Source organism: Lonchura striata, chromosome 24 (assembly GCF_050655825.1).
Source record: "Lonchura striata isolate lonStrDom1 chromosome 24, ASM5065582v1, whole genome shotgun sequence".
Classification (NCBI taxonomy): domain Eukaryota; kingdom Metazoa; phylum Chordata; class Aves; order Passeriformes; family Estrildidae; genus Lonchura; species Lonchura striata.
In genome coordinates this window covers 8,492,760-8,507,141 of record NC_140726.1, presented here as the reverse complement: position 1 = coordinate 8,507,141, position 14,382 = coordinate 8,492,760, and the positions used below count along the sequence as shown (strand labels likewise).

Genomic DNA, 14,382 nt, shown 5'->3' with positions numbered 1-14,382 from the left:
TTCTGTTGATAAAATGCACTTTCTTGCTTTCTGGAGTTGATGACTGGTTAGGCTGGGTTTTTTTTTTATTTTATTTGCAATCGTTGTCAGTAGAAAAAAAGATGGAAAAAAGAAAAAACACCCTGAAAATTATATTTGTCAAACATCAGAAAGCAATTTAATTTATTGTCATCACAAATGTGTTTAAAAAAAATAAAATCAAATAGCCAGGCCCTATTTATTCAGCACAAACCCCAAATTAACAGGGAGTGGTGGTGAGGCACAAACACCCAGGGGAGGACCCTGTGTAATCTGGCCATGGAGGAGAGCCCACAAATGTCTTCCCAACCTGGAATTCCAAACAAAAGCGAGGAGAAAAGCAGCACTGAAGCCGAAATCAGCGCTCAGCTCCCCACTCAGAGATAATTCCATCATTTCAATACCAGGCCCAGCTCTCCTCTGCTGGAGCTGCTTTTTTGTGGTGGTGGAAGGGGTTTTGTGACTGCCTGCAGGATTTCCTGTGCCTGCTTCCCTTTGGGAATGTTTTTTGGAGGATACCACAATGAACTCCCCCTCTGTGTGGGATGTGCCCCATTCCCCAGCCCTGAACAGTTCTGGGAAGCCCCAAAAAGCAGAGCAGGAAGGGCAGAGCTGCTGAGCCCTGTGCCCAAACCCCTGCACGGGGCCAGCACCACCCTCTGCTCTCCTGTGGGAATGCAGAGCATCCCCCTGGGACCCTGGCAGGGGTCAGAACCCCCCTGGACAGAGCCCCCAGAGACACTGGCTGTGACCTCTGCCCATGGAAAAGAGTTTTCAATCTTACAGGATCAATACCAGCTCTGAGAGTTTGATATCAGTAATAATTAAGTGTGGCATGGGTGCAAAAGAAAAATTTTAGGATTCTAGATGAGGGGTCCAAAGGGGACAAGCTGGAGGAAATTGGGTGTGCCTTGTCCTTTTTCTCCTTCTTCATGCCCTCCATGTCTCACTGTGGTGTTGGCATTTTTCTGTTGGTTCAGGCTGGGGACACACTGTCCAACGTAGGTGACAGATATTGGCACGTTCTTGTAAATGCAGCCCAGGGAGTTTCTGGTATTGAATGTTTGTCACATCCCACTGAGGGCAGAGCCCCACACGCTGCCCTGCAGGACAGAGCTGGGCAGGGCAGCAGAACATGTGAGAGATAAACAGAATAAACAACCTGGAAACCAGCACAGACCAATTATGGCTTCTGCTTTGGCAGGGGGCTGACAGACAGAGACTTTCTACAATCTCAGAATCATCAATAGCTCAGATTCCGACACTCTCCAGGGCTGATTATCCCTGAATTCTCACCGTCCCTCTGCGCTATGGCTGTTCCCTGACTTCCTCTGGGCATTTCATGGATTTTAGGAGCAGGGCAAGGTGTTTACTACCAGGGAAATACTGGCCTGGGGGAGCTGAATTTAGTGAGAGAGGCTGTAGGAGGCTGAATTTGGATTTCTGTGGAGGAATGAACACCTCAAAAGCAATTTTCCTTCAAAATTAACAAAACAAAAAAAAATCACAGTTGGAATAAAAACCAATGACTAAACATCATCTGCCATAAAATAAAAGGAGAAAGGAGCAGCAGTTCTGTGACTGTCAGTCCTCCCACAGCCCTCGCCAGCTGTGCTGGGCTCCTTGTGTCCTGAACTCCCTTCTTGTCCCTTCAGCCAGGCTGGGTTTCCTGCTGAGGCCCATCCTTTGCAATTTTGGGACAAAGCAGGCAGGGATAACGACCCCCAGCCCCTGCCAGGTGAGAAGGGAGGGATGCCGAGGGAGGCTGAGGCTGCAGGAATTTGGGGACACACACCCGCCTGTCCCTGCCCCTCGTGATGAACTCCCGGAGTCCCCCTGAGAGATTTTAGGGATTAGAGGGCACCTGGTGAACTCTGGGTGAGGCTCATTGTGAGGGACAAAGGGGACAAAGCTCCCAGGTGCTGCCTGGCTTATTCCGTGCTGGCACCAGGAGCCTGGGAAATGTCACTGCTGCCCTGAATGCCTTTGGAGGGGAGCTGCTCTGCCTGTACACTGAATTTCCTCCTGATTATCAGTGCCTGCAAAGCTGGCACTGCACAGGGACTGCAGATCTCCTCACGCTCATTTCCCTCCCTGTTCACATCAGTATCCAAGGGGAATTTTTCCTTGGGATAGCTCCAAAGCAAAGCAAAGCACCGCATTCCCCCTCTGGAATTCCATCCTCCCGGAGATCCGTGAGCAGCCAGGTCAATGCCAACCCAAATCCAGATTTATTTTGTAGGAAAAACACGAGTCCCCACTACCAACAGCTTCTCCCCGTTTCCCTTTCGGGATTTGTCTGGATATAATCAGGCCGTGCTTTTCCAGAGCAGCTCCCGCTGATCTCCCCTAAACCCCAAGAGCATCCCTGCCCACAGCGGCTCCCTGCCGGGGATTTTGGGAGGAGAGGGAAGCCGGGAGGGCTCCGAGCAGCCCCGGGGAGGGGAGGGCGCCGTGCCGGGGCCCAGGGGATGCAGGTGAGGGCAGGGATGCTGCCGCAGGACCGCGCTGTTGCTTGGCAACCGCGCAGCTCCGGTGTCGGGATGCGCCGGAGCCTGTGCCGGGGCTGGAGCGGTCAGTGCCGGCCGCGAGTGACCGCGAGTGACCGCGAGTGACCGCGAGTGGCCGCGGCCAGCCCTGCCCTGGCCGTGCCAGCAGCTGGTCAGCCCAGGGCCAGCCCCGCGTCCCCCCGGGCCGGGCTGCTGCTCCCCGCTCCCCGCCAGCCTTCGGGTCCGCCCCGGGCAGATCCGGAGCGGCGGCTTCGGGAGCGAAGCCAGGAAAAATCCGCGAGCTGCTCTCAAATCCGAGCGGTTAAACCCCCCGCCATCCCCAGCCCGCTCCCAGGTTTTGGCAGGTTTTGGGATTCCCGTCCCTGTTCCAGCCCTGCCCCGGCGCTGCTGGGAGCGGCAGGGTCCCTCAGGCATCCCTGCTCCGGACGGACAGACAGACAGCCGCTCCCCTCCTCAGCTGGTGCCTCTGCTGGGCTTCCCTCTGGCTGGGCTCGTCCCAGCAGCATCCAGGAACGACAAGGTGGTGGCTGCTGCTGTTTGCAGAGCCCGTGTGGGCACCACGGCTCCATTTCTCAGAGCTGAGCTGCTCGTACAGCCACATTTCATTCATTAATTTAATTAATTACATTAACGCAACCCGACAGGCTGCGCTTCGGCTCTCCAGCCTGGTTCAGGTACTGGGTCCTGCTCCCCGGGAGGCATTTCTGCATTTCTCTCGTGTCCTCGAGGGAAGCAGGGTTTGTCTTGTCCTGGGTTTTCTCTCCTGATTGCTTTGACCCAGGAATTTCCAGGTAAACCAGCTCTCTTTAGTAAAAATACTTATTTAAACTTTGGCTCCTGATATTTCTTTCCATTTCACTGATCATTACCGAGCTGCTGTGGGATGCAAACTCATTTCTTGTGAATTTTGGGTAACAGCAGCTCCTGTGTCAAATATTTGGTGACTTTTTCTCTGACCTTGGGGCAACTTGTGCCTTCCTCCTGGCCTGTCCTACCCTGGCAGCCTTTTCTGAGGAGATAATAATTATAATTTGCTTTCTAAAGGTTATAGTTGAGAAGCTGAGACCAAGGTGTCACCCTGCATACATCACCCTCAGATTCTCACTCCAAACACACACAACACTTAAATATTGCAAATCCCTGGCAACCCTTGGACTTTTTAAACTCTTTTTAAACCCTCAATGAAACCCTCCCACCGCAAGATCCGAGTTCATTTGTATGAATTATCCGGTGCTTTAGTTAATAACCTTCCCCCAGTGCTACAAATCCCACAGTGTCCGTGCAATTTATTATTGAGATGCTGCATTTCTTATTTATTATTGAAATGCTGCATGAATCATGCAGGGCAGAGTGGAGGAAGGGAAGCAAGGCGGGCTAAAACTCTCAAACACAGCCCCACTCCTGCATTTCCTGGCATTTCAAGACTCCTAAGGCAAGAAAATCTCAGGGTTCTGTGGTCAAGATGATCCTGAGATCATAAAAAGTCTTTTCCTCCCAGCCCTGCAGTAAAAGAAGAAATCCAGATGTGTCGGTTTTGCTTCTCAAGGTTATTTATTTTACCTTATCTAGAACATTCTCTCTCTGACCTGCTGAGCTCTGGCCAGCAGCTCAGCCATGACATTCTGTCTACCCTCAGGGCGGTGTTCACATTTTATACCAAAAACTGCCTGTGATTTATTTATTATTAATTCCCAATACCCATCACCTATGTTGGACAGTGTGTCTCTACTCTGAATCATAGAAAGTGTCACCATCACAGTGAAAGGTGGAGGACAAGAAGAAGGAGAACAAAACTCACCCAAATTCCTCCTCCTTGCCTCCTGAACCCTGTGGCAGGCACATTCTTTTCTTTTCTCTCTCAGGATTTTTCATTGAGGTGCACAGAGAGAAAAGAAAGAGAAAACAATTTCAATTTCTGCTCCTTGATTTCCCGTGTGGAATGTGTGTGGAGAATTGTTTCCCTGGGGTGATGCTTGGTTGGATTCTGGTGACGATTGTTTGAGCCTGGTGGCCAACCCAACCAATATGGGAGTTAACAAAAGTAGGTTTGTAGTTTTAGTATCTCCTTTAAATAGTCTATTGATGAATTGTAGTGCAGTTCTAATAAAGAAATCATTCAGCCTCTGAACTGGATCAGACGTCAGCGTTGCTTCCCCCTGGGCTCACCTGCATTTACATCAAGCTGCTCCCAGAGCTCCCCAAAGTTGTGTGCTGGGGTGAAAAATGCTCAAAACAAAGGCTTGGAGGATGTTAATTAGCTAACGGGTGTTGCTATCAGCACGTGGAATTGAGGGTTAATCTCCCCAGATTAACCCAGAGGCGCAGAACTGCTCCTGCACCGTGGGATAACCGGGATGGGCTCGGGGGAAGCCGAGAGTGCTCAGGGGTGGGCACCACTGCTTGGATTTTAAAGGCAGCTGGCACCCGCTGCAGCACCCAGAGAGGCTGGGAGGCCAGGGGCGGATCAAACGGCACCGAAGAAAAAATAAAAATTAAAATTAAAAATTAAAAATTAAAAATAAAAATAAAAATAAAAATAAAAATAAAAATAAAAATAAAAATAAAAATAAAAATAAAAATAAAAATAATAAAAATTAAAATAAATTAATTAAAATTAATTAAATAAAGTAATTAAATGTCAATTAAAATTTAGAATGTTCATACTAATAATGCCATGAAATGAAATGATATGATTATAATATATTATATTATATTATATTATATTATATTATATTATATTATATTATATTATATTATATTATATTATATTATATTATATTATATTATATTATATTATATTATATTATGTCATATTATATTATATTATATTATATTATATTATATTATTTATTATATGAAAAATAAAATAAAATAAAATAAAATAAAATAAAATAAAATAAAATAAAATAAAATATCAGTCCCAAATGTGCAGGAGGGCAGGAAATCTCTGCCTTGTCCCCACCCAGCCCCTCCTGGCTGCTCGTCCCTGCTCCCTGCAGCCCATGCTGCCCATCCTGGCTGCAGCTCCAGGAGCACACAGCTGGCTGTGCCCAGGGAGCAGCCTGGAATTCCGGGACGTTCTCCCTGGAATTTCAGCTGTGGTGCTGGCAGAGCTTTTTGCCACATTTAGGGAAGGAGAAGAGCACGTGCAGAGGGCTCCTGATGCAGGGAGATCAGCCACAAATCTGCCTCGGCTGGCTTTGCTGGAGTTAATAAATTCTGCTGGAGAATAAATAGATCCTAAATTACACCCTGGCCTGGCCAGAACTTTTATCTTGCCTGTCAGGACTGTGTAATATTAATTATAGCCTGCTCCAGCTGCCCTCAGGGAGAGCTGGCACACGGCTGCAGCACTCAGCTGTGACTCTTATTTGATTTTTTTTTTTTCATTTAATCAATGCCCAATAAATCTGTAATCTCCTGAATCTGGACATCTGTGCTTAATGTATCCGGGGAGTGACCTAATTAAATTCCAGTTTAGCCCGTCTCAGGCTGGGGCTGGAGCTTGGATTCCTGCTCTGGTGGCATCACGGGGCTGGGGGAATATCCCCGGTGGGGGAAGCATCCCTGGTGGGGTTCGTGAGGGCCAGGGGGCCACCAAAAATGACCCCCTAAAAGTGACCATGGCACCACTGCACTGTCGCTATAGGACACGTGAAAGCACGACGCGAGCCACCTGCTATTTGCAAGGTAAGGAAAAAGTTTATTTTCTGACTCCAACTTTTATACTTTTCCAAAGGTGACAGTGGATTGGAGAGTGAAGGTGTCACCTCTCCAAAGACATTGGACAAACCACTAGTACATCAACTTCCTCCACCCCCATGAAGGAATGCAAAACAATATGTTGTTTATAGAAAATGTGTAGGAAAGTTTTCTAACAGAATGCAAACTCAGAAGGCTTTAGAAAATCTTAAGAATCAGGGTGACACTGCACCAGCACAGCTCCTGCGAGGAAATGCTGCTGTTAAACCCAGCTTAAAACAGGGCAGGGCTAGGCAGGGTTTAGAACTGCTGGGCTGGATCCTCCAGCCTGGTTTAGGCACGGAATGGTGAATATTTCGGGATGCAAAAGCAGAATTTCCATGGTGCTGCCTTCAGTCTGGGTGTGTTAAGGGCTTGCCGAGCTGGAGGGCAGCTCCAAGGCTGATCAGGAAAGGCCAGCTGGGTTTCCTGCTCTTTGGGAACTCTTTATCAAGCCCGCAGGCACCAGAGCGTTTTATATCTGCAGCTCCCTCCCTCCCTGCTCTGTGAGGTTTGCTTTATTTATTTATTTCTCCCAGATGAGCAGGAGATGCATCCTCCTGCTGCAGGATGAGATTTGCTGCTCCTGGCTGGTGGTTCATACAGTTTCTTTTCCCCGAGGACCTTGCCCTGAGCCCCACCTGCATCACGAGGAGCAGATCCCATTATTTTGGGACAAGGATCTGCTTTTTCTGGCCTCAGCAAACCCCCCGGCCCTTCCCACTGCCCATCCGTGTCCCTGGGACATCACCAGAGGGTCTCTGTGGCAACTGCTGCCAGGGTGACACCCTGGGGATGGCAGGGTGACACCCTAGGGATGGCTGGGTGACACCCTAGGGATGGCAGGGTGACACCCTGGGGATGGCAGGGTGACACCCTGGGGATGGCTGGGTGACACCCTGGGGATGGCAGGGTGACATTTGGGGCTGCCAGGGTGAGATCCTGAGGATGCCAGGGTGATTTCTTAGCCCCAGAGCAGAGATAAATCCCAAAATGAGCATTTTGAGTTCTGACTTTTCTGGGTTTCTGTGTTCTTCCTGAGTTTTCACTGCAGTTCCACGCCAGGAACTGTTTTCTTGATAAGAAAACCAGGGTATTTTTAAATTGACTCTTGTTTTTGCCTGTGCCTCAAAAACACTCATGAATTTTGCAGTAACATCTTGAAACCTTTCTTGTCTTGTTATATCAAAAGCATTTTCCAGACAGTGTTTAAGATCAGCCATTCCTGGGACCATTAGCATTAAAAAGCCAGCAGATATTGGATCATTTTAAATAGTCCTGGAGAGCTTCCTCCTGACAAAAACCCTCTGAAGGCTTCTCCAGGTTTGGGATTTTTCCTCTGCCAAATTTCTCTTAAAAACTATTTTCATCAGCATTTTACCCCCTGTCCATTCGGGCTTTGGGTAAAATCTCCTCTAAGAAGTCTTTTTTTTACTATTTTTTTTTTTATTAGTGCCTAAAGCTGACCTGGGAGGCAAAATCCTGCAGAATCCAACCCAACCCTTCCCTCCTGAATTTATTTCTGGGGATTGATTAGCCAGGGAAAGGAGGCTCTGGGATCTGGATCATCCCCGTGGAGGCTTTAGGAAGTTTTGTGTGCCTGGGAGGCTTCATCATCACTCAGGATATCAAACTGTGACTCTTCCTAAAGAACAAGCAAACAGAAATGAACCTGCAGAACCCAACCTGAGAGGTAAAAATCACTTTATTTCAGCCCTGTAAAGCTGTTTTTGATGGAGTTTTCAGAGCTACCTGCCCTTAAATCCAGCCAGGAAGGAGCTGATGCCAAGACCGAGCTGTGCTTGGGGGAGATTTTGCTGTTGCTGTCCCAAACTCCATCTCCACACCTCTTTTTCCCCATCAGTATGTGAGATGTCCTTTTTTCACATGCTCTGGTGGGGTCAGTCATCCTTAATTTAAAGTTTTCCACTCTCACAGGCTGTGAGCTTGGCTATGCACATTTCTTGTGCAATTAAACCCACAAAGTGCAGCAGGATCTGCATTAAAAACATCCGGCCCATTAAAGTTGCTTGAAATTTCCTCCTTGATCCACAGCTCTTATCCTCCCAGACCAGTTAAAAAGAGCATTTTCTGTCTGGGAGCCCCAGAAATGATCAGCAGAAGGAAATTGTTGCTCTTAAGAGCCTTATTGCTTATTAATGGAGGTAATTAAATGGCTCTAGGCTGGGGCCAGTGTGCAGCTGAGAGTGCAGGCACATGTTCCTGGCCCGAGAGCTGCACTCAAATTAACAAAAGAATTGATGTAGACAGTGGCTGATGGCTGGGAATTGCTCTTGAGACTGTAATGAACACATTCCCCTCCTTTAAGCTTCCTTTCGCTGAAATAAAGCTAAAAATAGCCCAGGCTGACAGGGGCAGCAGAGCAGCTGCTGTGCAACAACTTTAGATGTCACAGAACACCCAAAATAGACGGAGGGGTGGAGGATGCTGCTGCTGCTGCTGCGAGAGGCAGAGGGATGGGAGAGCTGGAGCAGGGCAGGGAGGTGACCCTGGCACCCTGCTCCAGGTGGCCTCTGCGCTTGGAACCAGACAAACACCACCATTTCTGTGCCCTCTGCTCCTGGCTGCAGCCCCCGAGGTCTGGAGGCCTCTGGAAGTGAAATGTGGGGTCTGCAGAGTGTGAAAAATGAGAATTTGCAGCACAAAGGTCAGAGGAGTGCCTGTCTGCTGGGATTTCAGCTTGTTCTGGAGCAAAAGGCTTTGGTGTTTGAGCCCTGGGCTGGCCCCGCTCTGCCAGAGGGGGAACCTGGGTCCAGAAAAGCTAAACTGGCCAAAAAACCTGAATTCTCACTGCCTGACCCTCTGTGCTGATGTGCTGGTGCTCATTTAACTCATGCATTGCTATTTAACTAATACATGTGTATTGTTATTTAATTTACCCATGTATGGTTATTTAACTCTTACATGTGCATTGCTATTTAACTATTACATGTGTATTGTTATTTAACTTACACTGTGCATTGCTATTTAACTATTACACATGCATTGTTATTTAATTCACCCATGTATTCTTATTTATCTCTTACCCATGTATTGCTATTTAACTCTTACACGTGCATTGCTATTTATCTCTTACCCATGTATTGTTATTTAACTTACCTATGTATTTAACTATTTTTAACTCTGTTGTTAGTTAATTTACCATGTTATTTAACTCTTACACATTCATTGCTATTTAACTCTTACCCATGTATTGTATTGTAATTTAACTCTTACCCATGTGTTGTTATTTAACTCTTACACATGCATTGCTATTTAACTATTACACGTGTATTGTTATTTAATTTACCCATGTATTGTTATTTAATTCTTACACATGTATTGTTATTTATCTCTTACCCATGTATTGTTTTTTAACTGTTACAAATGCATTGTTATTTAACTATTACACATATATTGTTATTTAATTTACCCATGTATTATTTATCTCTTACCCATGTATCATTATTTAACTATTACACGTGTTTTTTTATTTAATTTACCCACGCATTGTTATTTAACGTTTACAGATGTATTGCCATTTAGTTCTTACACACTTCTTGTTCAATTCTTAGCCATGTATTGTTATTTATCTCTTACCCATGGATTATTTCACTCCTACGCATGTATTTTTATTTAACTCTTACCCATGAATTGTTAGTTAATTCCTCCACATGCATTGTTTAATTTACCCACGCATTGTTATTTAATTTACCCACACATTGTTATTTAACTCTTGCACAACCCCAGGGGGAGAGAGGTTAAATTTGAGGTTTAACCCTAAATTTGAGGTGAATCAGAGCTGCTGTGTTTTCTTTACGTGGGCTGCAGAGGTTGGGACCCGGGTGGAGAACAGCAGAGTGACCAATTTGGATTTTCTGAGCACCATCATCTCTGCTCTGCTGGAGCACCCTGCTCAAGATGAGCTAAGGCAAGAGCAGCAATGTGGTTGTTAACTGGATTATACAGAATATTTTGGCTTTCTGCTGTTAAGTGGAACATAAATTTTGGGCTCTGCATAAAACAGGCTCCAGGTTTCGCTGTAGTTCAGTAGCTCAGTGCCTTGATTTTCTGCCTAATAAAGGTGCCAGCGATGAGAAATCAAAGGCCCGAGCTGGCACAGCTTCACCTGGTGGGGTTGGTGCCCACCAGACACAGAGAGGAGTTAACAAAACCCCTGGAGGGTGAGAAGGAGTCTGGAAAGGCAGGACGTGGAGTGTTTAAAGAGTGTTTAAAGAGCTTTTAAAGAAGTGAAGCCTACAAGAGCCTCTGAAGGGAAGAGGAGCTGCTGCTGATAAAAGGAGAGGATCAGCCGAGTGCTCCAGTGATCTCCAGCACAGGGATGGAGCAGTAGCTCCTCTTACCCCAACGGCCTCATTAATCAGCTCTCATCTGAGATGCTGCCTGGTGGTGGGAGCTGTCTCTGGATATTCTTTATTGCTCTGCTGTGCCCCACTAATCAGTGGAAATGAACCACCAGAAACTCCCACGCTCTCCTGATAATGTGATAAGCGAGGAGCTCTGAGAAATCAGATTTTTTTGGCAGCGTGAGGGAGCACTCAGTGCCAGCCTGTGACTCCAGGGGATCACACACCAGCTTTTCTCTATCAGCAGCTCCATGGATCCCCTAAAAAGTTCTGGTTTGCTCCAGCACAGGCTTGTTTGGAATAGGTTTGTTAGGGACAGGTTTGTTTGGGATGGGTTTATTTGGGATGGGTTTGTTAGGGACAGGTTTGTTTGGGATGGGTTTGTTTGGGATGGGATGGGTTTGTTAAGGACAGCTTTGTTTGGGATGGGTTTGTTTGGAATGGATTTGTTTGTTAGGGACAGGTTTGGGATGGGTTTGTTTGGGACGGGTTTGTTTGGGATGGGTTTGTTTGGGACGGGTTTCTTTGGGATGGGTATGTTTGGGATGGGTTTGTTTGGGACAGGTTTGTTAGGGAATCAGTGAGAGAGCTCTGCTGCCCAAATCATCTTTTCCCTGGCTGGCCCTGCCCTCGGGATGCCCTTTGAGATGCCCCAGCACTGTGTGGGCACAGCTGGTGCCCAGACCTCACCTCTGGACCTTTACAAAAGGGAAAATCCCCAGCGTTTGGAGGGAGAGGGGGACAGGGATGATGCTCGATTTCTCCTCCCACTCCCCTTCTCTCCGGGAAGGTGATGTGGCAGCTCCCAGCCTGAGAACCTCTCCCTGGGGAAGACTCCCCCTGCTGCTGTCAGTGCTTTCCAAGCTGGAGCTGCTCTAGAAACGAGCTCGGAACCTTTCCCCAATAATGGCATTTAAACCATGATTGTGCCATGATTTCCCCAGGGAAAACCGACTGGTTTTTGCCCTTTTTTTGACCTTTTCCTTTTGTCAGTGCTTTCCAAGCTGGAGCTGCTCTAGAAACGAGCTCGGAACCTTTCCCCAATAATGAATGGCATTTAAGCCATGATTGTGCCATGATTTCCCCAGGGAAAACCGACTGGCTTTTTGCCCTTTTTTTGCCCTTTTCCTGTGCAATCTGCTCCATCTGAGCTGCCCATGGTTGGCTTGCCTCGCTCAAGCGGCTCTGCCTGGCTGGAGCCTGGAGATTTCCTCTGGATGCGGCGGATCCCGAATTCCCAGAGCCTCGATAATCTGTGCCATCAGCGGAGATCAGCACCGCTGATCCCTCCCGGCCAGGCTTTTACACCGAGGTGGGGCTGGGAGAGCTGAACAACAACTGCAGGGTGGCTTTAATGCAGCTCAGTGCCCGTCAGGATCTAAAATCACTGATAAACTTCTCCTATTGGCAAGAACAGCGCTAATCCCAGGAGATTTCCTTAGTTACAATATGAGTTTAAGGCAAGCTGTTCCCTTGCCACCTGTTGGCTGGATTATAATTTGTTTTTCTTCTTGTGGTGTTTTGTTTTGGTTTTTATTTGTGGTTTTTGCTTTTTAATCTGGAAGATGATCTGTCAGAGGAAAAACAATGCAAACATTGTTGTCTGGGTTCCAGCGTGAAATTTGGAGTGGTTTTACCTGTTCCGGGTGCCAGAAGCAATGGGATTCCTGCAATAAAGAAGGAATTTAGGATATCAAAGGCTCACCTGCCAAGGGAAGGCTCGGCTTTAAATATTATCTTGGGGCAATGGGGAGTCCTGGAGTGCAGTCCTTGCTCAACCAGTGATGCCAAAACAGATTTTTTTGGGGAATTTTTCCGTCTGTGAACCAGACACGCATTGAGTTCAGCTTCCCAGGTGCTATAATGTGGTTTTTCTGGGAAGGAGGGTGGAGGGGATGGTTTGACCCAGGAGGGCACAGCCTCCCTTCTGTGGCACAGCCTGATCTGTGCCAGCCACCAGAGCCCTGGGGCCAGCAGGGAGCTGGCCTGGCTCACTCAGCCAAGTGACAGCTCCCAGGCGGTGCAAAACGAGCCCCAGGCCTCTGGTGGGGGAAAAGCAGAGTGGAGCTGCAGGAGGAGAGCCAGGAGTTATTTAAATTAAAAGCACACACAGAGCTGATGTTGCTGCGTCCCCACGCAAAGAAAATCAGCCCAGATCACTCTGAAAAAGGAATTGTTGTGAAATCCATGCAGAGCTTGTAGTCATGGTTTGTTCTGCTGCCTGGAAGTGTTTTTTGGATCAATCCAGGAGCACGAACGGGGAGCAGCCCCAATCTCAGGGTGTCTGAGCCGTTCTGGGCACACGGGGTGGAGATGATGCTCTCACTGAGCTTTTGGCTTTGCAGCACAAAGGTCTCAGTGCTCCCCAGGGCTGGGATGCCCCCGGCTCTGCTGGTCCTGGCGTGTTTCCTGGGAGCTCAGGCTGAGGCTGAAACCCCTGAATCCTTCCCTCCTGAAGCCACCAGTACTCATCAAACACAAACTCTGCCTTTGTTCTGTCCCCAGTGGGGTCCCTCAGCCCTGCTGCTCCTGGTTTGCTTCTCCCCTTTCTGAAGTTTTCATTCTTTTGTCATTTTTGGGCAGCTGAACCCGAGGTCTCCTGCAAAAACCTTTCTGGTGTCTGTCTGTGCTGCACAGAGCAGGTGCCAAGTGCCCCAAGAGCTCAAGTTTTATATAAAAACTTCTTTTAGAGATCCAGGGAGGTGTCCAAAGCTCACAGCCCCCTTCAGGGACTTCCACCCAGCCTCAGTTCTGTGTTTGATAAGAAAAAAGGGAAAAGTTTCACTTCTGTGGTTGAAGGTGAATCTGCAAGGGGACTTTTCTGACTGGAATGGCTTTGTGGATATTTTTTGTTGTTTTTTCCCCCCTGTGCCTGACTTCTCAGGACCCCCAGAACTTCATCCCCCTCCCACCAACAGCACATGAAAGCAGTGGCTGATTCTCCATGTCAGCCTTTCAGAAAGAAGTTTTATCCCTTTTTATTTCCCAGAGAACAGATGGAAACGAGTCACTACAGCAAACAGCCAGCACAGGGAGAGGGGGGCACGATCCTGGCTGAGGGCAGAGGGCTGGAGGTCAGCAGAGGGGAACTGGGTGGAAAATACCTCTCGAAACGCTGGGCTCATCCTTATCCTCGAGTCAGAGCTGCTGGGAGAGCCCCTCGCAGACACAGCAACGAGAGAAGGGCCAAAAACCTCGCCCACAGCAGCACCACAGCGAGTGACAGCTGGGGACAACCCTGGGGCAGGGCCAGGCTGCAGGACAGGGATCATGGCCCTGGGGCAGGGCCAGGCTGCAGGACAGGGATCATGGCCCTGGGGGATCCTGGGGACAGGGGGGTGCAGGAATGTGGGGGACTGGGAGGGCTGTGGGGTGTCAGAGCAGGGAACAGCGCGGGCACAAATCCTGGTGACAAAAGCATCCTGTCCCCCGGCTGAATTCCTGAGTGCCAGCCACGCCTGGCAGTCCCGTCCTGGAGCAGGAGGAGAGCACAGGGATGCTGCCCTTGCCAGGAATGGCAGTGCTGGGAAGCTTGGAAGCCTCCAAAGCACAAGGAAAAATGGTTGAGGAGCACTGTGGAGATGCTGGACACTTTGGGTGGCCCTGGGCCCGGCAGGAGGAGCTGCCTGTGGTTTCAGCTGGGATCTGGCCCTGCTGCACCCGGGATTCTGTGGCCACTCCCACGGAATTCCCATCCCCATCCCCCTGGAATTCCCTTCCCAATCCCCCTGGAATTCCCATCCCCA

At 48.4% G+C, this 14,382-nt stretch overlaps 1 protein-coding gene across 1 annotated transcript in view; it reads right to left on the bottom strand.

Moving 5' to 3' along the window:
- HSPB2 (heat shock protein family B (small) member 2) overlaps positions 1–14,382 on the bottom strand; it is a 486,398-nt gene that overhangs the window by 334,949 nt on the left and 137,067 nt on the right. The gene's annotated exons all lie outside the window — the stretch shown is intronic.